Below are 24,377 nucleotides of genomic sequence, written 5' to 3'. Positions count from 1 at the left end.
CTATCTTACTCTCCCCTCTAGTGCACAGATAGCACCACTTTAGATAACTAGTCAGGATGACTGGTGCGCAGAAGTCTCCACTTTAGATAACTGCCCTATGACCTCACCACCATGCCCCTCGCTCTGTAAAAGCTCGGGGTTGAGGTCTTGGCTTGGTGGAGAATAGCTGCGTAGTGATTTGGGTCGTCTGGCTGCCCCTCCCTGTCAGTAAGTTACCCTGAATAAAACTCTGTAAGTGGTATGGAGTGGCTTGCTTTGTAATTCAGTATTAAAATGGCTTCTCAGGGTGGAAGATATTTTATTGATCCTCCTCTGCCTTCTAACAGTGGCTTTGCAAGAATTTAACCGAGGTTAAATCAGAGCTCATGTTAGAGGCAAGCATTTGAGTACAAAGTTCACTTTCCATGATGGATGTAGAAATTCACAAAGTGACTCAAGGTGGGTTATGACAACAATGGGAAATTAGGTTTATATGCAAGCAGAAGTCCAATAAGGTTGGGAACAAAAGAAAGAAGGGACTTAGGATACTACAGCATATTATACAATGGGACAGCAGCAGATTACAGGTTGGGCGCTGCAGAATATCGTCAAGCCTTACCAGGAAAGAGACAAATCCAAATATGTAGAATTGCTTCGTGCTTAGTGGTCCAGGCCTGGACAAAAGTGAACCCACAAACTAATGGTTTTCAGACAGCTGCTTCAGGGCAGGCCAGAAATGAGGCAGGCAGAACTGGGGGGACACCAGTGGCAATTTAAACATTCTAGGGGATGGTGCTTGTGGAACACAGGATGACGTTGAGAATTCTATAGCATCATCTTTTTTAGAGTTTGCAGGTGCTGTGTTTTTAACTCCTCTATCTGTTTAGGAGAGAGAAGTAGCAACATTAGATATACATTAAATTGTATAAATCCATAATGGTTTTCTTGTGGAGAGTATGTTTGTGTAACAGCTATTAAATATTAACCAATAAGAAAGTCTTTTAATTATGAACTTTTTATTTCTATTTTATAAATTTAGAATTTTATTAGTAAAACACTGCTTTTTAAATTTCACAATGTGTCTTTATTTGGTAATGAAACGTTCTATGTTTTTGTTTTAAATTCCAGTTAGTTAACATACAGTGTAAGATTAGTTTCAGGTGTACAATATAGTGATTTAGCACCCAGTGCTCATCACAAGTGCCCTCCTTAATCCCCATCACCTATTTCACCCCCCCCACCTCCCCTCTGGTAACCATCAGTTTGTTCTCTTAAGTCTGTTCCTTGGTTTGCCTCTCTTTGTTTCCCTTTGCTCATTTGTTTTGTTTTTTAAATTCCACATATGAGTGAAATCATATGGTATTTGTCTTTCTGTGACTAATTTCGCTTAGCGTAGTACTCTCTAGCTCCATCCATGTCATTGCAAATGGCAAGATTTCATTCTTTTTTATGGCTGAGAAATACTGCATTGTGTGTGTGTGTGTGTATGTTTGTGTGTGTGTATGTGTGTGTGTGTGTGTACGTACCACATCTTTATTCATTAGTAGGTGGACACTTTGGCAAAAGTTGTTCTAATACAAAGTACAGTAAGATATTTATGTCAATAAATGGCCATCTTATAATGCCACTCGAGACAGAACAAAATATAAAATAGGTCCATGTTTATTTCCTTTTTCTAATGCAAGTATAGCTTTTAATGTTCTGTTTTGTTTTATTTTGTTTAATGATGTACCAGAGAAGTTTGATCACTATTTTGACTTTTTAAATTATTATTATGTTCAATTAGCCAACATATAGTACGTCATTAGTTTCTTACTATCTTGACTCTTATTTGGGAACTGCTTGGCTGACATTGGTTATCAGCCTGTAATTTTCAAGTATAATTTGTCACCTTTTTAACAATACTAATTCAAGCTAATTATTTTTTTCTTATATGTGAAATTGAGTGGCTTAAATGAGTTTGATTTGTAAAAGTTTTGGATATTAATATTTGTTTTATGTGTTTTAATATTCTCTCCTAGTGTGTTTTTTCTTAAAATCTCCTTATGACATTGCTAATTGTGTTTTTTTAAAAGCATTTTAATGTATTCTAATTGATTAACCCTTCAATGATTTATAATACAACTGTTGCCTTATATCAAATTTTTATATATGATTGGTCTAATTTAAATATTTTTTCTGTTGTATTGATTACCCCTACTCCTCACCAATACTACACTCTCTTAATTTTTGAAATTGATAGAATATCTCTGCTAGAATAAGTCCTGTGACCTCTGTAGATCAATTTAGGGAAGGACTGAATGTATTACTTCATTGAGTCTTTTAGTCCATGAACAGTCAAGCTGTCTTTATGTCTTTCTGTTATTTCTATAACTATTTCTTAAGAAATGTTGTGTGTCTTTTGCTAGCTATATTCCTAGCTATATTTTGATTTTGTTGTCAGTTATGAATAGGATCTTTGTCTCCAAGGAATGATAATCATTTTTGTATGATAATTTTTAGCTACCCAACTTGCATAATTATCCTATTAATTCAAATGGTTTGTATATATGAGTTTCTAGATTTTCTATGTAGTCAATTAGCCAATTAAAAGCAAAGAAGTTTTTATTCTTATGAGTCATGACCTATTGTTTCTGATTTTATTACATTGGCCAGGGCCTCTACTACAAGGCTAAACAGACATGGTGGAAAGGGCTATATTCTTCTGATTTCACTATTCCTCAATGACAGGTTTACTGGTTATTTTTAATATAGGTTGTTCATTAAGTTGAGAACATTTTATTTCTAGTTTCCTACATTTTCTAAAAGTAACAAATGAATGTTGGCATTTGCTAACTATTGTTAAGCATCTACTTGTGGGGATCATAGTTTTTCAACTTCAAACTTCTCATTATACCATATTTAATTGGTTTTCAAACTGGAATACACATAATCCTTAAAAATGTTCAAAAACTTCCCAAAGACTACATAGACTTGAATGATTTTAGGAGAATTAGTTTCAATATTTTCAATTTCATTCGTGTTCTTTCTTAGTATAGATGTCTGAAAATGTGTGCATTGCCCCTTTATAGTTGCCCTTTGCATGTAAACAAAGAAAATCCTAATTTTAACCCATCTAGAATTTTTCTATGAATTGCCACTAGTTAAAAAGTATGCTGGAACATAACATGGAGGGAAAAATTAAACATATTTGTTTCTGCAAAGACTCCTTTTTTTAAAAAAGATTTTATTTATTTATTTGACAGAGAGAGAGCACAAGCAGGGGGAGTGGCAGGCGGAGGCAGAGGGGGAAGCAGGCTTCCAGCTGAGCAGGGAGCCCGATGCGGGGCTTCATCCCAGCACCCTGGGATCATAATCTGAGCGGAAGGCAGACGCTTAACCAACCAACTGAGTCCCCCAGGCGCCCTCTGCAAGGACTCCTTTAGTCAAGGTACCATGAAGCTGAGAAGGCATCTTGTCATTCTCTGTCCTATGCATGTTTTGCTTAAGGGTGCCTAGTGTGATGTGAAGATGGGCTGTTTTGACCTGTATTGAGATATTCAGGATCCAGAAATGTTCTAATGAAGGGGTAGCGATGATAGCTTTCATTTAATAACTTCACCTCTTCAACTTCTCAATTATTGTACAAGAATGCTTCACTGCTAAGGGAGAATCCAACAAGAAAAATGAGAGCATCCTTAAATAGCAATGAGTGCTACTTATGTGACCTTTATTTCTTTTATGTTAGAAATTCATAGCAACCCTTTCTACCTTATCTATCGTCTACTGTAGATTGTGTTATTGTTTTCTTCTTTTACTCCCTTTCTGAAAATTGAGTAAACATCTAATGTCTTTGTCATGTGATGTTGCTTTGGTTTCCATAAGCATTAGCTGAGTATTTATCCCAATCCCTTCACGTGGGGTTTGGCCTTCTTTGACCAATGGAATATAAGATGGAGAAGAGAAAGAGGCAGAGTAAGTGTTGCAGGCTAATGCTTTCAGAATCATGGAAAGCTTCAACCAACCTTTTTATACGTTCACTCTCCACCATGAGAAAAACACATTGCAAGCGCATTTTCTTCAGCCTGGGTCCTAGAAGGAAAACAGGTGAAGCAGAACTAAATTTCCCCAAAGCCTCGCCTACTTTCAAATAAAAACCAAGAAGGCAGGGGCGCCTGGGTGGCTCAGTTGGTTGAGCGACTGCCTTCGGCTCAGGTCATGATCCTGGAGTCCCGGGATCGAGTCCCACATCGGGCTCCCTGCTCGGCAGGGAGTCTGCTTCTCCCTCTGACCCTCCTCCCTCTCATGCTCTCTGTCTCTCATTCTCTCTCTCTCAAATAAATAAATAAAATCTTTAAAAAAAAAAACAAAAAAAAAACCAAAAAAAAAAACCAAGAAGGCAGACATGAAAACTCACTTTTGTTTATGCTGAAAGTGTGAGGGCAAGGTTATAGCTAAGAAAATATTTTCTGTACCTCATAAGAAAGTGCTCTCTCTCAGTAAAACAAAACATAACACTAAAATAGGTGCTGCATTCATGTGTATATTTGTGTGATGTTTTGTAATTGTGGAGAACACTCCCTTTCTGATCATTGTGAATAATGAACACTGTGGGTAAAATTAGGAATTATTTTTTTGAAGTTGCTATTCTCTTTGCTCTGTGAAGCAGAACAAGGCATACAGCTCTAGATTTTCCCATGAACGCAGATAAGAACACTTGAAAAGAATGCAACTGGGACCCAGATGCTCGCTTCATATGTAGGTTTTGCATTCCACTCTTCTTTTAAAGGATAGACTCATCTTTAGTGTTATTATAAATTGTATCTAAATTTAAAGCACTGCTGAAGGATGAAAACATAGTGTGGTGTATTCCTAAATGAAGAAGATCTATTCACTGACAAGGCAAACTGTCACACTGTGAGGAAGAACAAGACTTAAAAAAAAAACTTATGTGAAAGCTAATATTTTTTTCGGCTAACGGGACTTGGCTGAAGTGGAACACTAAGGTTTATATTTAGGAACTGGTATTTTTTGCACTAAGAGGATGCACAGGAGAAACTAGAAGCTATTGGGACTGATGCATGTGTTGTAAATTCTAGTTCTGGAATTATAAATATCTAAGTTAACCTGGATTCATTTGGAAGACTGAATTTATGTTATAAAATAAAGGAAACTGTAAAAGCTATATGAGCATCTATAAAGGTAGTGCCATGACGTAAGCATTAAATGTTCGTCAACGTATTTTCAGAAATTACAATCCAAGATATGTATTTCTGAGGGTTACAGATATCTATTGAACAGATTCTGTTATCAGGTAGATCATCATAGAATCAACCTATTCTACAAAGAATGAAAAAAAAAAACCCAAATTAATTGCTTAAGGTCCAACAGCTATTAAGTCATAGTTTTGGAATGAAATATTTAGAATCATACTGGCCATTGCACTGGTAAAAATAAAAACACTTATTACTTAGGGTAATTAATAGCATTATGGGAAGAAAAAAAAAAAACCCAAGAATAACAAGAATTATAGGCCACAGCTCCAATTTCTCCAGAGATCGTCTTGGAAAACTAAAAGAAAATAAATAATAATAATCAGAAATGAAAGTAAGGTAACACTTGATAATTTATGCTTGTATCTACATCTCCGTGCAGGAAACAGTAGCAAATCAGAAAACTTGGCTTAGGCTCGAATCTTCCCTAGCTTTTTCTTCTCCACAGCTCACACCCAAAATAAATAGAAAAATTAGAAGAAAGGGTCCTGGACTGCAGGAGAGAAGAGGGAGGTGTTTGCCTCTCCCTTAAAAGAACATGAATCCATTTTCCATTCTGAAGCCTGTGTACAAAAGAGATAAGATATCATGGATTAAATTATTTTATAGGAACCAGATAATGAAAATGGCATTATTTTTGTCCTAGAATCTGACCAATCAGATTGAACTGCCCATTTTTGAGATGGGATAGGGAAAAGGTAAGAAAAGGAGTAAGTGTAAATGTGTATTTGTTAAAATCATATTTACTAATAATTTTGATAAATACCTATCTTAAAAACAAAAGAAGCAGGGTATTATTTTTCTAGGTGGCAGTAGAAATTCAACAGGAAAACAGTATCTTTAGGGTTCTCTGAGACTTTAAAAGGAAAAAAAATTAGCTCAGGTATGCTAAGAAATTGCTGAGAAAATGCATGACATCTTTTTTTTTATTATGTTATGTTAATCACCATACCTTACATCATTAGTTTTTGATGTAGTGATACATGATTCATTGTGTATAACACACAGTGCTCCATGCAGTACGTGCCCTCTTTAATACCCATCACCAGGCTAACCCATCCCCCACCCCCATCCCTTCTAGAACCCTCAATTTGTTTCTCAGAGTCCATAGTCTTTCATGGTTCGTCTCCCCCTCCAAAATCCCCCTCTTCATTTTTCCCTTCCTGCTGTCTTCTTCTTCTTCTTTTTTTTTTTTTTTTAACATATAATGTATTATTTGTTTCAGAGGTACAGGTCTGTGATTCTTCAGTCTTACACAATTCACAGTGCTCACCATAGCACATACCCTCCCCAATGTCTATCACCCAGCCACCCCATCCCTCCCACCCCCCCACCACTCCAGCAACCCTCAGTTTGTTTCCTGAGATTAAGAATTCCTCATATCAGTGAGGTCATATGATACATGTCTTTCTCTGATTGACTTATTTCGCTCAGCATAACACTCTCCAGTTCCATCCACATCATTGCAAACGGCAAGATTTCATTCCTTTTGATGGCTAATGCATGACATCTTAATCATGAATGAATCAAAGATGGACAAAGGAAATATGTAAAAAGAATGGCTGTAGCCCAAAGACTGTGATAAATCAGATTAGAAGGCTAGTGAGGAAAAGGAGGATGTTTTTAAACAGGAAGATTTAGCAAAGAAATGTACATGACCTAAACAAAATGTATATAAAGATTAGGCCAAATATGACTCGAGTTTTACAAAAATTTTAAGGGAAAATCAATGATTTTAACTATATTCAAAATACCTATTTTGAATAGAATAATCCTTAAACTATAAAAACTGGAAAACAAATATCTAAAAACGTAGAAGTTCTCTCTCAATGAAGACTTATCCAAATGAAACTGTTTCTAATTTCTGGCAAATATTATCTAAAGGCAGAATCTAAAAACAACAAAAACCCAATAACAACCAATGGCAAAAATGCACCCTTCCCTCAAAGAACAGTAGCCACCAAAATTTAAGCACTCAAGAAAAGTTAGAAAAGTGCAGGTAGAGAATATTCTTCTGATGTAGTGTTAACTGTTGATATGAGAATTTGAGACCAAGTGCATTGGCGTAAGTCACTTATAAAATTCTAGAATCATTTAGAAGCTATGATTTGGTTGAATTTTTTAAAAGGATCAATAACTAATACAGTTTTACCAAGAAAGATTGTACCAAGCAAACCTCACTTCTTTTAAGTATGCATCTGATCAATTCTACATTATGAAACCTATGACGCCATAGATCTATATCAGTTAAGATCGCAACAGAGGGAAGTTTCTCTTAAGGCCCTCTAGAACAGAATCTGTACTCTAAAGGTGGACTGAAAAGTTTTACTTAAGTTCTGCAGGTTTGTTCTTGGCTTTCTCCTGTTCACCCTTGTCAGAAACAAAAATAACTAATAAAATTTGAAGATGAAGCAGAATTCATAAAAATCTTCAGATACTGGATATGGTCTGGTTAGACTGTAACCCAGGTGCTTCAACTGAAAGGAAGGTGGCTTAAAAATGTGATTCAGGAAGTGGCTGGTATCTGGTTTCACCTCACTGAGATAAAGAATTTTGAGTTGTAGCCTGCATCTTACTAAGGAAAGAGTCATGAGAATGGAAAGCAAGAAGCAGGTGGATGTGAGAGACACTGTGAGGGTATGATTATCAAAATCTGTTTCCTGACTAAATGTTATAATGAGAAAAACTAAGAATTCAAGTTGATTCTTAAGTTTCAAGCCTTGATAAGTAGAAGAAGTATAATATGTGTTTCTAAACTAGAATAGAGTAAAAATCCTGAAGGAAGGTTTAGTTTGTGTATGTTGATTATTATACTGTTAAATGTACTGAATTTGCTAAGCTATGGAGATAACTGAATACATTCCTCGTTAATTTAATAAGCCATTTATATAACTTTCATAGAGAACGCAGTATGTACAAAGAACCCTTGTATATATCAAACTGGGGAAAATACAGAAGCTATGAGAGTTCAGATACTCCCAAATGATTACAAGTCAGCAAGGGTAGGACTGAAACTCCTGCCTAGTTGACTCCAAATCTCATGTTTTCTTTCTCTAACCTGGATCTGCCTGTGCAAAAATAAGCATAAAATATCTACTTATTCAATCATTGCTGCTTTTCTAAATTCTAGGCTTTTGTCCTGACCCTCAGAGAGTTAATTCAGTTTTTTTCAGCAGCAATGTGCTTTTTGAGCTCAAAGGGGAACTGATTTCAGTCACATGTGGGTTTGAAACCAGACTCCCTATTAAACAGGTGTATGACCTTGAGTGACTGTCTTCACCTCCTTGAGGATGAACAGAGCTATTAATGAGCTCACAAAGCAGATCACCAAGTAGTCCCCACAAAGTGCAATTAGAGATAGTAAGCAGGCCAATTAGTAATCCGAAACAAGAAATGATTCAGATAGGCATCAGGAATGCTCACTACTGGGTTAGGTCATTCAACTAATCAATCAGTCTGGGTTAAGAAAGGAGACAGAATCACGAGAGATCTCTTGGATATGTATGTACTGATTCTGACTCCTTTTGTATCTGAAGTCCATGACACCTGTTTTTAAGGGGTGTTCACCTGAGAAGCAGTGAGCAGTTTGAAACCAGATCACGGAACAAAGAACAAGCAATTTAATGTATCTTAAAATATTATTTGCTCATTGTCAGTATTTGATGTAGATTATAGAACTCTATCTATTCTATAGATTACAGAAATAGCAATGGGTTAGAACTTTGCTTCCCAGCACTTTCTATTAGGAATATGCTCTTGACCCCTACTGCCTGTCCTTGAATATCTCTGAACCCACTTCTCTGCTATGTGGAATGGTGGCTTGGGATAAATAATTTGCAAGGACCCCTTGACATAACACTTCTAGGATTCTATTGCTTGAGTTCTAACAAAAACAACAGAGGTAGAAAAGAAAGCTTCAAACAACAAAACGTATGTGAATGTTAAAGATAAGCTGGGATTGAAAAGGACTAGTCCCCACATTAAGAAAAAGACTTTAATGCATCCACTAATCAATCATGATTGGAGGTAAAGGGTGTTTTTATTTATAATATACAAAAAGTATATAAATATATAGGCCCAAAGAAACCAAAAGTGGATAAATATTTGGAAATATTAATTGGATAAATATAAGAATATTTGTCTAAACAATATGTACATTTGTAGTAGTGAAAGGAATGAAAGCAGGTATTAAACCGTGCCAAAGAGAGAAATAAAGGGGGATTGCTGTGTTATAATTTAAATGAAGGGATCTAAATATGATATGTAATGTAATGGTACATATACTTAAGGTTTATCACATTTAATTTAAATGAGAAAAAAGTTTGTGATTATTACTAGAAAGTAAGTTAATCAGAGATGTAAAATTTTAGATCAGTCGTTAGTGAAATTCCACTGAGACATTTTATGGTATCAAAAATAGTCAGTTTCTTCGTTTTTATCAGATAATCCTAAGAATGCACTGCATTTCAATCCATTTTTTTCATCATTTCATGAATCACATAATGCCCACACATGATAGAGCCTTATATTCTAAGGTTGTAAGATGTTGACAATGAACTACCTTGCTACCTGATCCCGATGCCATTATTCAATGCTTTTTTGTTATACATGGGATTTTTCTATCACCCTTATTTAAGTCAACCTGAAAGGGCTGTTAAAAGTGCTGTGATTGTTGTTCTTGTATCCTACCAGCATGGATGGCCATGAGACATGGTTTGAAATTGGATTTCATTAATAGCTCAGCAGCCTATTAGTATCCCCTCTGTATGAAGGCATGTCAGATTCATAGAGAACAAGCAGGGACCTGTCTTAGTTTGATCTCACAGGCACCATCCCTTCTAAAATAAGGGAACATGCTCAATCAAACCACCGGCCTTGATGCATCCTCATTTCTGAAGACCCAAACCCCAGGCATATGGGTTTGTCTCATTTTTAGATACACATAATAAAACGGTCATTCTGAAAGTTCATTCATGTGTGCGTGGTACAACTGCTGACACAGTAAGCTTGCATTCTTTTAGAACACGGGGCACAGTGGGTGTTTGCAACAGGCTCTAGTTGCCAGTCAGCTCTCACAATGGATCACAGTTGAAGTCCTTTCACTCCAGGCTTCAAAATTGAAACGCAAGCCCTCTGAGAAATCTTTCATGTCTTCCTTTTAAGCTGGGCTGCAAAAATAATGAGCAATTAGTTCTTGTAATGATGCACTGCTGTTTGGATGAACGACTTGTAGATATTTCAAGTAGCCCATTGGGATCCTGGAGAAAAGAAAAGAAGTCTACTTAGGATGAGCCTCCCTATTTAGTCTTCAAAGTCCTAGGTTGCTCACCACCAAGCTGAGCTTCTGAATAAAATGGTTGCTTTTAGCCACCATGAAATGTTGGCACCCTGTCAGAATCACGTATTTCAAGTTATATTTCCTAGTACCAAATTTTCATGCTATGTAATTCTTTAGGTACCCTCCAAGAAAAGTTAAAGCTTTTTAATATATGAAATCATATTATTTTCTACAGACTTAGTTCTATTTAACTGATCTGTTTGTAGCTTTTACCATATGTAGGACTTTCATTAAAATGAACTACTCCATCCTTGAGCCCTTTCTTTGAAAGCCAGTCTGATATTTTGTTTTGTTTTCCTGTGTGTGTGTGTGTGTGTGTGTGTGTGTGTGTGTGTGTTTGTGTGTGTGGATCTGGACTATATTAGATTTAAATTTATCCAAAACCCTTTAATCCCAATTTATATAGTTGAGTAATCCATGAATAATTAATCAATTTCGCTTTGACTTTTTTCCCTTTTGTAAAAGGTGTGAACACTTTCAGACAGTTCTAAAATTCCATTATTAGCACTTAACAAGTTTAGGTTTGGAAAGTCTTAGAAAATTCTTTCAGGCATGAATACCTGTTTTGAGAAACCAGGTCCTCATGGTGAGTGGTGCTGTTCCATTTCTAATTTTGTATAAATGGTGCTTCCAAATAGTTTTATGACAAAAGAGCAGGAGTTAAATATGCTTTCTCTACTGTCATCTAATCACATTACTTACTTCTTTAGGCTACCTTATTTTACAAAAATATATAAAAATTAATACGTGGAGGCAAACATTGGCAGTATAATTTATTAACACCTTGGGTCAGATTAGTTCATCAGATCCCTGAGAGAAATACAGAAAAAGAGAGAGAGAGACTGATAGGGTAATTTTAAAGGAAGAAGAAAAAAATACATGTATGGTTAGAACATAGGGCATAAGAGCCAGCTCTGAATGGTCTATCTGATAGATTATTGGTAACCAGGAAGCAGAGGTTGCCATGAGACAGCAAGCACCCCTTCACGGGAACCTCTGTGTTTTTGCATTTTTACCTAACACAAGATACATCATTCAATCCCCAGCACTTAGCAAGCACTCATTCTTTGCTGAATTAAGAATGCGTGGCATTTGTTTTATGGAGTAGTCTTCCGGCAAAGTATCCGGGGTGAAAATGGGGTACAGGAAGTTAGAATGGGGTGCTATAACCAAAGGATTTTTTTCCATCCTATCCTTTCATGGGTATGTTCATCTGTAGGACTTCCTTTCTGTGACTGTGAGAAAAAGGCCTCTCTTCACTATCTGCCAAATTCTCTCTAGAATCTTACTCTGTTTGAATAGCAAATCATCTTAGTTTTTGCTCCCTTGTGCGTTGCTGATGACAGCAGAATGTTCAGCGCAGGGAGTCCTGTTTGAAGCCATAGACACCCTGGGCAGTGGGAGGGCACAATCAGAGAAGCTAACGAGGACAGTGTTACAGAGGAGAGCAGGGGAGAAGTTCCCTCCATACCACGCTCCATGTTTTCTGTTAATCTCTCTTATCCTCTCCAGGGAGAGAGTCAATACGAATGACATAATTTGGATTTCTGCAAAGCAGGGAAATCTCTCTAGTGGAGGATTAAGGAATGAGAGAATTAGAAACACTCCAGGACCTGAAGAGGGTGGGAAGTTAATAGATACCGGGTAATGGGGAGATCAGAACAAAGGATAGGGGGAGGCTTATGAGTCGAAAGGCCACTTCACCAAAAATTGGAAGTGAGGGAAACCTGTCAGATGGGAAAGCAGTGGAACTGTTTATTCAGCTCACAGAAGAGACTTTAGATGATTCTTATAGAGACTTCCTAAGCAAAAAAAAAACTTGTACTGTGGGCACAGCAAAAACTTCACACATGAGGAATCAAACAGACTAGTAAATCCACCATTTTTCTGCATGGCAGGGCTTTAATGTTAGAAAATTTCCTGACAAAGAGGATACAAGGCCCACAGTCTCCTTGTTCTGCCCCCAGTAATGATCTCCTGCATTCCAGAGCTAGGGGCACTTAGAAAGTAGCGCACCTGGAAAATAAGTTTCTGGCTTCTCTGTTTGCAGAAGCCTATATCTGTCTTATTTTAGATATGTTTTTCTGCTTTTCATTTTTAAAGCCAAGTTCCCTGAGCAGAGTTTCAAAACCATTTTCATCCAACTGCTCATGCAATAAGTAAATGCTTTTTTGTTTGTGTCTGTAATTTCAACAAAGCAGCTGCTTGAACTCCCCGTTATCTGTAAGCATAAACTCCCTGGGGGAGAGGTTTGGTAGTGATCAGGCTTGAGTTGGATGAATGTGGTTTCCCCATGGCTGTCATAAGCAGGGAACCTTCTTTGTCTTGTTCTGCTGCTTCAGTTTCTCTGACACCCAGTGCTCCAGCACCTCTCTCCTTCCCAAATGGAGTTCCAATTCAAATGGCAAATTACCGTGCTAGAGCTGTACAAGTTTATGGAATAAGTCCAAATGGATAAAGCCTGTTTGCCGACTCACAAAATCCTCTCCCTTTTTACATTTCCAAATGGTCAAATGATTAAGAAAGAAACAAAATGAGAATGCTTTTCCATCCTACCTTTTCTTGGAGCACACATCTGGACAATATTTGTGGTTTGTTGTGGGGGGAGGCGGGAATAGAAGTATGAAACTCTTACACCATACTCTTTAACCTTGATATTGATCTGTACCTCTCAATAAAGTGTCAGTAAAGTGTATTGGGTGAAGGTGGGGCATGGAAAGTAGAATGGGGTGCTATAACCCAAGGCTTTTTTTTCCCCTCATATTCTTTCGTAGGTAAGTTCTTGTGTATGACTTCCTTTCTGAGACTATAAGAAAGAGACTTCTCTTTCTTTAATATCTGCAAGATTTTTGCTCCCGGTGCACTGCTGATGACAACAGAATGTTCAGTGCCGAAAGTCCTGTTTGATGTCCTATACTATTCAGGACAGTCTTTTTTGGGCCACTTCTCCCAAGACCCTGCATTCATATTGTGCCTCATAGGAAAAGGTGGAGATTTGCAATTCCAAATATGGGTAACTTTGCCTGACTTCCCAAGTGGCAACAAGCTTTTTTCTTCGTATGTAAAGAAGAAAACAAATAATGGTGACTTAATAAAGGTGATGTCTTTGGGAATTATGAAGACTCAACTAAATTTAAATACACAGAATTTACTTTTAAAAGAAAGTTAAAGCATTGCTTTAAAATAATTGAGAAAGAAATCCCATTTTATTTCATTAAAATTATCATGAGTCTTTCTTTATTCAGTTACAGTCAATCATAAAATGAAAGCCATTTGAATCTTTAAAGGACTATCAGGAAACAAATATTTCTCCAACTACCATTGGAGATAGATTCTACATGCTTAATTGTTGGAACTTTTCTTTAAAAGAAAACTTAAAGTCTAAATCAATCAAGATTATCTATTTGCCTCCTTAATGATCTCTAAGAGCACAGATGAAGTGGACTGATTCAAAGGGGAATGCCCATTTGTCTTTTAAAGTCTGGTTTTCAACAATTTCATAATGAATACTGCTTCATTTCAAGAGCAAATTTCTAAAATGGCCGGCTTGACACTAAGAACACCATTGGAGCTGAGGGCAAAGACTGTACAGTATAGAATTTTCTTTTTCCTGACTTTTCTGCCAATCTGAGTTCAGACATTTTATCCCTCTGATTTTTACCCTTAAACTTCTCCATCTCATTAGTGAGTTCTTTTCTAATTTTAATGATTAGGCCTTTTTCATAAAACTAAAAGTGTTTACCAAAAGGGATCTTGAATTCCAAATGAGAATGTCTCAGAACTAAGAAGAGAGAGGTCAAATTCTGTAATCACATCAGATCATCCGATCTATTGCAGTGTTCCTTTGATTTTTTCCATACTGTTGTCCAGTCTCTTAACAGCATTTCTGTCTGTTCAAATTTCTCCAGAGTTCATTGTCACAAATCTGATTTAAAAAGACAGGATGAGATTTTAGCCTCTTAACTGCTGCTATTTATTACTTATTCAACTTCTTCAAGAGTTTTTTTTTGTTTTCTTTCTCTTCTCTGGTATTCATGAGGTTCTTATTTGCTAAATCAGGTTCCCTTTTCATATCTTAGAATTTAGGGAAATGTTAGCATATAAGAGGGAAATTCCCAGCTCATGTGTTCCTTTCTGATTAGATTCCTTTCCCTTTGACCACAAACAACTTGTCCTTTGCCTGCCTTTATATGCCTCCACTCCTGACAGGGATTTATGTTGGTTTGAAACCTTGGGAGTCACCTGGATGAAATTCAAAACTGGTTCCCATACACAGAGGGCAAGGAGAGATTGAAGAAAGAGGCAGACCACTCCAGATTGTTGGGTAGAAGTTTTAATAAGAAGGGAGTTTACATACTAGGCTTGTCTTGGGCAGCTGCAAAACAAACAGATTTCCACACCTGCCAACCAGAATCTTAAGAGTTTATATAAAGGCCTTACTGGGGTTCAGTTTTGTACTCAGTCCAGATTGTCTCTACCACACGTTACTCTCTCAAAGTTGCATCTTTGTAGTGTCTTCTAGTGTGGGAACATGGGTGGGATGTATATTCCAAGGCCAGGGTAGGGGGACCTCTGGTTGCCTGCGTTCTGCTCACAGGTTAAATGACATCATGTCCCCTTGATGGCCTCCACCACCCAAGTGTTACAGAACAGAATCTTTGGGACCCAACTTCTAGATTGCCCAGTAGCAAGTTGTCCTGTGTGGCAGTGAGCAAGTGCTCAGTATCTCTCCATCTGTTTTCTTACCACTAATTTGTGGTTAATAATAATTCCTAATAGTAATGCTGTGAAAAATGAACCAAGATGTTCCAATTAAAACACTTAGTGTAACGCACAGCACCTAGGAAATGCAGTCGGCTTTAATAAATCTAGTGTAAGGGAATGGTGGTGTTAGTCTGGGAGGGCCTAGAATGCACTATGTGCTCTATAGGTAATAAATTGGAGTTAATGCATCACATCTGAACTAGAGCAAGCTGGAGAATGAGCAAGCCACACACTACCCAAAGCCTCTGTGTAAGAAGTTTATGCCACATGGGTTGGAGGTAACAGATAGTGAAATTAAGACTTGTAAAAGCTGAGGACAAAATTTACCAACTTCAAACTGTTTTTTTGTGGCTGTAATGGGTTATAATGTTATGTGTGATGCCGATAATGGATTAAATATGTTATAGGAATAGATTGTATTTACTGTTTTAGGTCTTAGGTCCTGTTACAGAAGTATACAATAACTTCTAATAAAATTATTAAAAGGTATACAAAGTATTTCTGCCTTTAATCTGTGAGGAAGATAACATTCTGATAGACAGAAAGATAGACAAGAGCTGGAATGTTGGGGGCATTTTGTACTCCGTTTAGAGTTATCTACTTGGAAAGGTGAACCACGAAGGGATTGAAATAGAACTGTGGCTCAAACAAATTTGCAGTCAGGGTCAACTTCAGATTGGTCATAAATGATAGCAGAGGCAGAGAGGCAAAGAGATGGAAGAAGTTAGCAGTCACCATAAAAGGGAGGTGGAAATGTAGGACTTCAGTAATTACAATGGGACTATGAAGAAGCTAAAAAACTAATGTGGTTCGAAAACAGAAGTTTCTTATTTATATATATATATATATATATATATATATATATATATATATATATATAAGAAAAAGAGGCCTTCTGTCCGGGTTATCTAAACATGATAGTCAGTCGTTGTGAGTTAGAATATGTGTAAATGTGTGCTTACACATCCCATAGGTTACAGGGAAATGATAGTCTGAAAAGATTAAATCTCTATCTAGGGCACCTATTTATGATGTTGATCTGTAATATCCTGAAAATTACCCTTGGAGGAAATACATCAATTTATTCAAGCAATGATATAAAGTATCTAGTATATGAATGATCTTGCAACTCACTGGGCATGTGCTTTACTCGACCCAGTTGTTGATTGTGGGAACATGAGCCTCTCCAGAATTTTGGTTCTCTCACTGGTAAATCAACTGAACAGAACAAGTGACATTAACCAAACTAACTTACTGTGCAAATAACATGTTGGCATAATGCATTTAAAATTATTTGTTACAATAGTATCAATGTGTTGTGAATAATGAATGCATTCTGAATGCAGTGATTTTTCACTAAAGTTTACAGCTTCTTGAAGGTCAGTTTTACATTCCAAAATTGGTGCATTTGATTCAATTTAGTAAACATGCATTGATCTCTTTCTATGTGCCAATCACTGCACTAATGCCAGGACCATGAAGGGGTCACAGAAGGAAATAGACTCAGCCAGTTATAGCCAGGATGTAAACTAATCCATTATTAAATTGAAACAGATTGGGGAGATATATGGTATACCTCTCTTTACAGGAGAAAAGATGCTAAGTATCAACTCTAGAGATAATCTCACAATCTAATTATTAATTAGGATTAATAATCGTATTAATTATACTTTAAAACTTCAGAGAAAGGGATTGGAAATATTCACATTTGATTAAAATACAAATATGTGTTAACTGATATGGTAAATGGATGTGAACATAATTTGAAATTTAAGCTTGCTTTGGCTTGTACTTTGTGAGTGAGTAGCCCCTTGTAGCCACGTTCAGAGTCTATCCTATTTTGCTTGTATGGTTTGTAAATGAGAATTTATCCTTCCCTACATCCAGAATGAAGAATAGGTATGATAAGTAGGTTTTAGAAGTGCAATAATTGAAATAATCCACAGCTTTACAGTGAGTTCTGAAGTCTTCATGGATCCTGGTTAGCTTTCTTTTGTTGTTGTTGTTTAATTCAAAAGGGATCTAGCAGTCCACAGAACTATTATAGGTGAATGGGTACAGAATTCACATCAATGGTACTCTCATCTGTCAAGATGATCAAATTCATTCAGTTTACCTATCACTTCTCAATGTTGAGGGGGGAAAGGGTATTTTTGTTTAAAAAAATGGCATTCACGCTGTCACAGTACCAAAAAAAAAAAAAAAAAAAAAAAACAGAAATCCACAAAGCTCTCTTAGTCCTTTGCAAGCAAACAGTAAAATTGCAGAAGTGTGGAGTGGAGCAGCATGCCCTAGTCACAGTTCAGTAGCAATTACTGAGGATGATTGTGTGCGCTCTCTCCAGGAGATGTCACTAAAGAGGCTGGCAAAGACATGCGTCACCTATTTGTTGCAAAAAATACAACCGGGGTGGTGGTGGTAACAGGGAGATGTAAAGCTTCCCTATACTGAAAATACATTTGTCCATTTTAACTGTGTTCTTCTCTGAGTAAAGGGGGGAAAAAAAGCAATGTATAGCTTGCTTTATAAAAACTTTTATTTTTTGTACCTGTTCATTAAGGAAGGCCACTTTTAACTAGATTTACAGAAGTATTGCTGATAAAAATACCTGAAAACGGAAGTCCTTGGTGGTTGTGTACTATAATAAAAGCATTTTCTTTTTTTCCAAAGGGAAGTCATGTATCCTTTATTAGAACCTCAGGGCAAGAGTTTGTTCATAAAGTTTTCCATATATGCTTTTTATGCAATGGCTTCCTTAAATATGAAAGAATAGAAATATATTTACTTGGCAAAGCTGAAAATTTATCTAGCTATTCAACTCTCGAGGGATCAAAATCTTTACAACATGTATGACTCAAATCTAGAAAAGAGATTGCAGATTTTATCCGTAAGATTTCTCTCATCATTTCGCAAATATTTTAGTGTAGATATTGTCATAGGAGAAGGATGTGTTACTGATTGCAATATAAATGTTAGAATCAAACACTTTAGGCTTTCAATTATCACAGGACTAATTTTACTTGATTTAGTTAATCTGCTTAAAAATTTAGGAATAGTACCAGTGCCTTTTTTTTTTCATTTTGTATTACTCAAAAATGTGAATTGATTGACAATTTACATATATCTAAAGGTAATTGAATTCTATAAACCAAAAAATTATTTAATGTCATGCATTACCTGTGCCTACATAAATAACAATGTTATTTGTTTTTCAGTATTCTACATCAGTACCTATCACACTGCTTAATGCAAGGAGGCAATCAATACATATTTGTTTATCAAATTAATTAATGAAGGTATATAGTTACATTCATAGAAATCTAATACATCCCCACTCACCCTTGTCTCGATTTTCATATGGGCCAAACAAAAAATGAGTAGCAAGGAAAATAATTTTTAATTATTTGAAAAGGCAGAGATATTCTCTAGAGGAATATGTCACCTCATCTGAATGCCACCCATTATTATTTGTATCAATTCCTCTTTAACATTGAGGAAACTAGGCTGAAAGTTACCAATAGGGGAATTTTTCTTTTTAAACATAAAAAAACCTTGAAAAACTTACAGGGAAATGTTCTGTTTTTGCTGGTTTTTCATCAAGGCAATTATTTTATTCATGATAAATCGTTTGACATTCAGCAAACCCTTTATATATCAATGACATAATACTGTCATTCGTAAGTATTATATACAGTATTCCGTAGTGAATGAGAGTAACTTTTTTCATGAGTCATTTACATATAGATCTATTACATTTCCAAATGTTACTAAATTAGTAAAATTTAGTAATTATGCTAAATTAGTATATATTGATTGCCCATATTTATGATGATATAAATAAGATTTAGATAGCAAACAGTGTTTTTACAGTGAAGTTTATCATAGGTGTGGTTAGTTTAGGTAATTATGATTACATGTGTTAGAGAGAGTGCTCTAAATAGAGGGAACAGAGACAGAGATTTAAATAGGGTGGAGGGGCGCCTGGATGTCTCAGTCAGTTAAGCATCTGCCTTCAGGCTCCGGTCATGATCTCAGGGTCCTGAGATGGAACCCCCTGTAGGTCAGGCTCCCTGCTCAGCGGAGAGCCTGCTTGTCCCTCTCCCTCTGCTGCTGTTCCCCCTGCTTGTGCTCTCTCTGTCAAATAAATAAGTAAAATCTTTAAAAAAATTAAGTAGGTGGACAAGTGGCATGTGAATCACCCAGTGAGCTTATGCTAGTGAGTGGGCATGAAAAGGAAGACAGAAAACTGCTTTTTGTTGATTAAATTCAACTCCTGCAAGACTTGTAATTGTTTGAGAATCTCACAATGCGATGTGTAATTTGTGTTCAAATGCGCGGTACGGATTTTCATTAATCACTTGGTTACTAATTTTTATCTCTAATCATCTTAAGGAGTCTCAATCTGTTTCGATGCAAGAAGAAAAGCTGACTGTTGAACCTAATTAGTAGGGTTCTTTATGGTTGACTTATGTGACTTTCAGAAAAATTTTACTTATGCTAATTCACTTTGCATACCGAATTTAGAGCTTAATTTCCACCTTTACCATTGCATTTATAATTTCTAAGCTATCTTCTAAGGCACAGGCATATGTCTAATAAGAAAATATCTTATTTTTTTGAAAAGCCAAAGTATTCATATTATATTCTTTATATCCTTGAAGAAAACGTGACGTGATTATTTTGAAAATCACAAAGAGAATTATTGTTAGCAGCATCTTGATTATCAATTACTAAATTGCCATAGTGGTCCCCAAAGTTCTTTTCACCACTCTGACAAAGTTGAGAAATATTTCACAGTGCCCTCTATGGAACTGATTTTCAAATGGAAATCGAGCACTCTGAAACAAACATTAGAAAAATGAAGGGTTGGAGATTTGGGGTTGGGGGGAGTATTTACAAGTGATTCTTTCATACTCTCTTGGGAGTTCTCTTAAGAATCATTGCCATGAAGAACTAGAGGGTATTCTGCTAAGTGAAATAAGTCAATACCATATGATTTCACTCATACATGGAATTTAAGAAACAAAACAGGTGAACATAGGGGAAGAAGGGAAGGAAAAATAAGAATAAAACAGAGGGAGGCAAACTCAGAAGAGACTCTGTGACAAACTGAGGGTTGCTGGAGGGAGGTGGCTGGGGGGATAGTTGGGGTAACTGGTGATGGGCATTAAGGAGAGCACTTGATATAATGAGCACTGTTATATGCACCTGATGAATCACTAAACTCTACACCTGAAACTAATAATACATTATATGTTAACACAATTGAACTTAAAGAACTGGAAACAAAGCAAAAGCATCCTTGCTGTGACAAGATGGGTGGGTGTGCTTCATAATTACAGTTCACACACAAACACACTCAGGGAAGAAGGGCAAAGAGGAAAGGGAAACAATACGTTTAGAAGCACAACACACAAATCAAATATTGCTTACTTTACAGCTTTGTCTAGTGGTAACTCACTTGTATCATCTATCTCCTCTTTCTCAGATACTTCATGAAAATGTCTGAAATGAAAAGATTTATGATTGGTTCTTAATTGGAGGCCAGAGGCCTAAGGAAGTAAGATTGGCTGTGTGGTTCTGGCTGCTTTAGCTCTCTGTCCCAGTCACTGAACCACCAAGCCATTCACATTCCATGTGAATATCTTCGCATACAATTGTAATAAAATACATGAAACATTTCTTACTGCTAGGGAAATTATTAATGGCACACAAATTAAAAACTTTCCAGGCTTCAATGTAGATGATAAATCCATGGATATCAAACAATAAATATAAAATAGGAGACGTCATGCATATGATAATGGTGGCATTTAGCTTTGTCTCTTTAGCATTCAAATTCTTAGAAATATTTGATGTCACTTTGAACTTGAATTTATTAAGATTGCTTTCTTTTCTATTTACCACAATAAAAGTTGCCAGAATATTAAAATCAGCAAATCCACCAATTCTAAACTAACTCCAAGAGATAACGTCCAACATGGCCTTAGCATTTCCCTTAGCTTGACAACACCCTGGACAGGTTTCTTGCTGCTATTGGCCCCTGACCTTCCTCTCTTAGCAACTCATACATAATCCAAACGCCCTAACCACAGAGATCCCTCCCCTTTCGTTTTTTAGACTATTTACTTTAGAAAACTTATAAATACTTTCTCTGTCCTTTTAAAGTGTACGTAAACCCTTTCAAAAAAACCTCTTGCCAGTTTTATAACCCAGGAATATCTTTTTCAAGGACCTGGGAGCCATCACTTTGAAATGTAATTATCAGGCAAGAGAGTGTCCCAATCTGTCAGTTTCTCTGGGAAGGTAGGATCCTAAATTGTACCACTTCCTTGCTCCAGTGGTGAAACTAAGGTCATGAGACATTTGGATAAGGCCAGTTAGCAAATAAAGGTAGCCTACAAGCCCCCCTGCCCCAGCTCCTAAAAACTCTCCTGCCCTTCCTTCCAGTGGAGTGGAGTTGAGACCGCACTCTGGTCTATCTCTAAGTGCAATAGCCTTGAATAAAGTCTTTCTTATCAGTTTAACATTTCCAGCACAATCTTTGCTTTGATAGTTAACATTATGAAGGATTACAGAATTTATTAAAGGTATATTAAAGGCCCAAAAGAAATGTCAGCCTTGGTGTCCTCTGAATTCTACTACAAATAATCATTTATTTGAAATCGCTCAATGTTATAATCATTCATGTATTTTTATGTGTTTGGTATTAATAAGTTACATTCAGTGATGATTTGAAAGTAAATCTTCAGTGTATCTTCAAATATTATTTTCTTTGAATACAAGTATCTATACAATAACTGATAATAGGAACTTAGATTTAATGAATAATTTGTTATGCAGTGGAAATTGTACCTGATGGTTTTCACACATTGCCAGATGGAGTCCTTACACAACCCTGTAAAGGAGATACTATTATCTTTCCAATAGAAAACTGAGGCTTAGACCACTTGAGAAACTTGACAGAAGTTAAACACGTTGTAAACTATGAGCCTGCCTAAACTCAAAGCCTGAGATTTTCTATTATTTTGTTTATTATTTGTAGGGAAAGTTATGATTTTTTATAACCATTTTTGGTCATTTTTATAAGGATTACTTTGGAACACATTCATCTCAGAAAATGCCAACTATACATTAATGATATATACACATTTGCTTATTCTTGAAATAATGTTTTCCGTGTATATTCATTCTGCAGATACTTGAAACTTACACATCTGAGCCTCAAAGTTGCTTTATTTCTATTTCTAGTCACCCTAGTTAGGGAATATTTTTCAGATTTGGCAAATTGCATTTTCTGTTTATGCTACTATATAGCACACATACTGTCTCAATATGCTAATAGTATGTGATCTTTGATGCATATGAAGTGTTTTGTCCCTACATTAAATGGATCCAAATTGCGGCTGATGCTTTTGCTGTGCAGATTTATAACATATTTCGTTTTTCTTCTTTTTAGGTTTTATAAGCACCATCAAATATACATTTTCCAGCTTTGAGTCTGCATTCACAATAACTGAGGTAAGGTTGAAAAAGCCAAATAGCCATTTTTGTGCAAAGGGGTAACCCTAATTAAACAGGATATTAAGAAAATGCCTCTTGTTTAAGATCATCTGTGTTGGGGCGCCCGGGTGGCTCAGTTGTTAAGCGTCTGCCTTCGGCTCAGGTCATGGTCCCAGGGTCCTGGGATCGAGCCCCGCATGGGGCTCCCCACTCATCAGGAAGCCTGCTTCTCCCTTTCCACTTCCCCTGCTTGTGTTCCCTCTCTCGCTCTCTCTCTGTCAGATAAATAAATGAAATCTTTAAACATAAATAAAATCATCTGTGTATTTTTTTGGCAAGTTTGTATATACACATGTGTATATATAAACTTAGCTATTTTCCTCACTCTAAGAATTTTTTAATTTTACTTTAGAGCTTTTAATGTTATAGATACTGTATGGATTTTGGAGTCAAATGGAATTGGGTCTCAATCCTCTCTCTAATACATAGTTTCAAGTGTTACAAAGTTTCACGGATACCAAAGAATTTTCTTCTATGTAATGGGAAAAAAATAAACTTTCTATACAATGAGATAATTTAAGATTAATTTACAATACAATACTATTCTCTATTTGTTTTCATCTTGAAATCCTTTCTTTTGTATTAGTGCACTCTGAATTTGTATGATAATCAAATATATCTTGTATAATCAGGCTTATTTTAATTCCAATTAATGGAAATCCATTTCTAAGAAGCCAAAACAACAGAAATAAATTATATTTCTTAATTAAGAAACAAAACAAAACATGATGTCAGTCTTAGAAATGGCTAGCCCAAGGTTTTTAATGAAATCAGGGACTTTATCCTCTCATTTCTGTTGTTCTTTCATGATTTCCTGATCTCAGGTCAACTAGATTCAGGACTGGCTCTTTCTCCAGGTTTGTATTCTTATGGTTCTATGATCAAAAAGGATCTGTAGTTCTAGATCAAAGAGGAAAAGGAGCTACTTTATTAGCAAAACAATTTGAAAATTCCTAGGGAAGGACACAAACATACTTGGATTATGTCACATACCTGCACCTTGGACCATAATCAGTTTTGAGGAGGTGGCACATAGAATATTATGAATATGAGTATTATGAATAGATGGCTCGTGTGTGGTCAGTCAAAAACAACATCCCCAGGTTTTCATGCTTTTGTAGCAAATAATTGTCAAGGGCATGTGTCAAACAACTGAATATGAAATTTCCTTTGAAAAATTATGTAGTGCTTAATTTCCATGTTCTTTGTCAAGAATTAACATTTTGTATACAGCATTGTTAATTGCAAATAAAATAACATCACCACTGAGTAATGTAAATGCCATAGGCTAGCTTCATTAGATTAATGAGCCAATGACTCCAACCTTGATGTGTCTTCTAATTATGCACAATGCACTGTTTCTTTCAAAAGAAGACATCTAATTAATTAGATACAAATGTCATCTATAGGTCATTGACAGCTAAGATGATCACTGATGATTCAGTTTATTCCTAGGTAACTTAACACTCTTCTGGGATTTC

This window comes from Halichoerus grypus, chromosome 4 (assembly GCF_964656455.1).
Source record: "Halichoerus grypus chromosome 4, mHalGry1.hap1.1, whole genome shotgun sequence".
Taxonomy (NCBI): domain Eukaryota; kingdom Metazoa; phylum Chordata; class Mammalia; order Carnivora; family Phocidae; genus Halichoerus; species Halichoerus grypus.
This window is presented reverse-complemented; position numbering follows the sequence as displayed.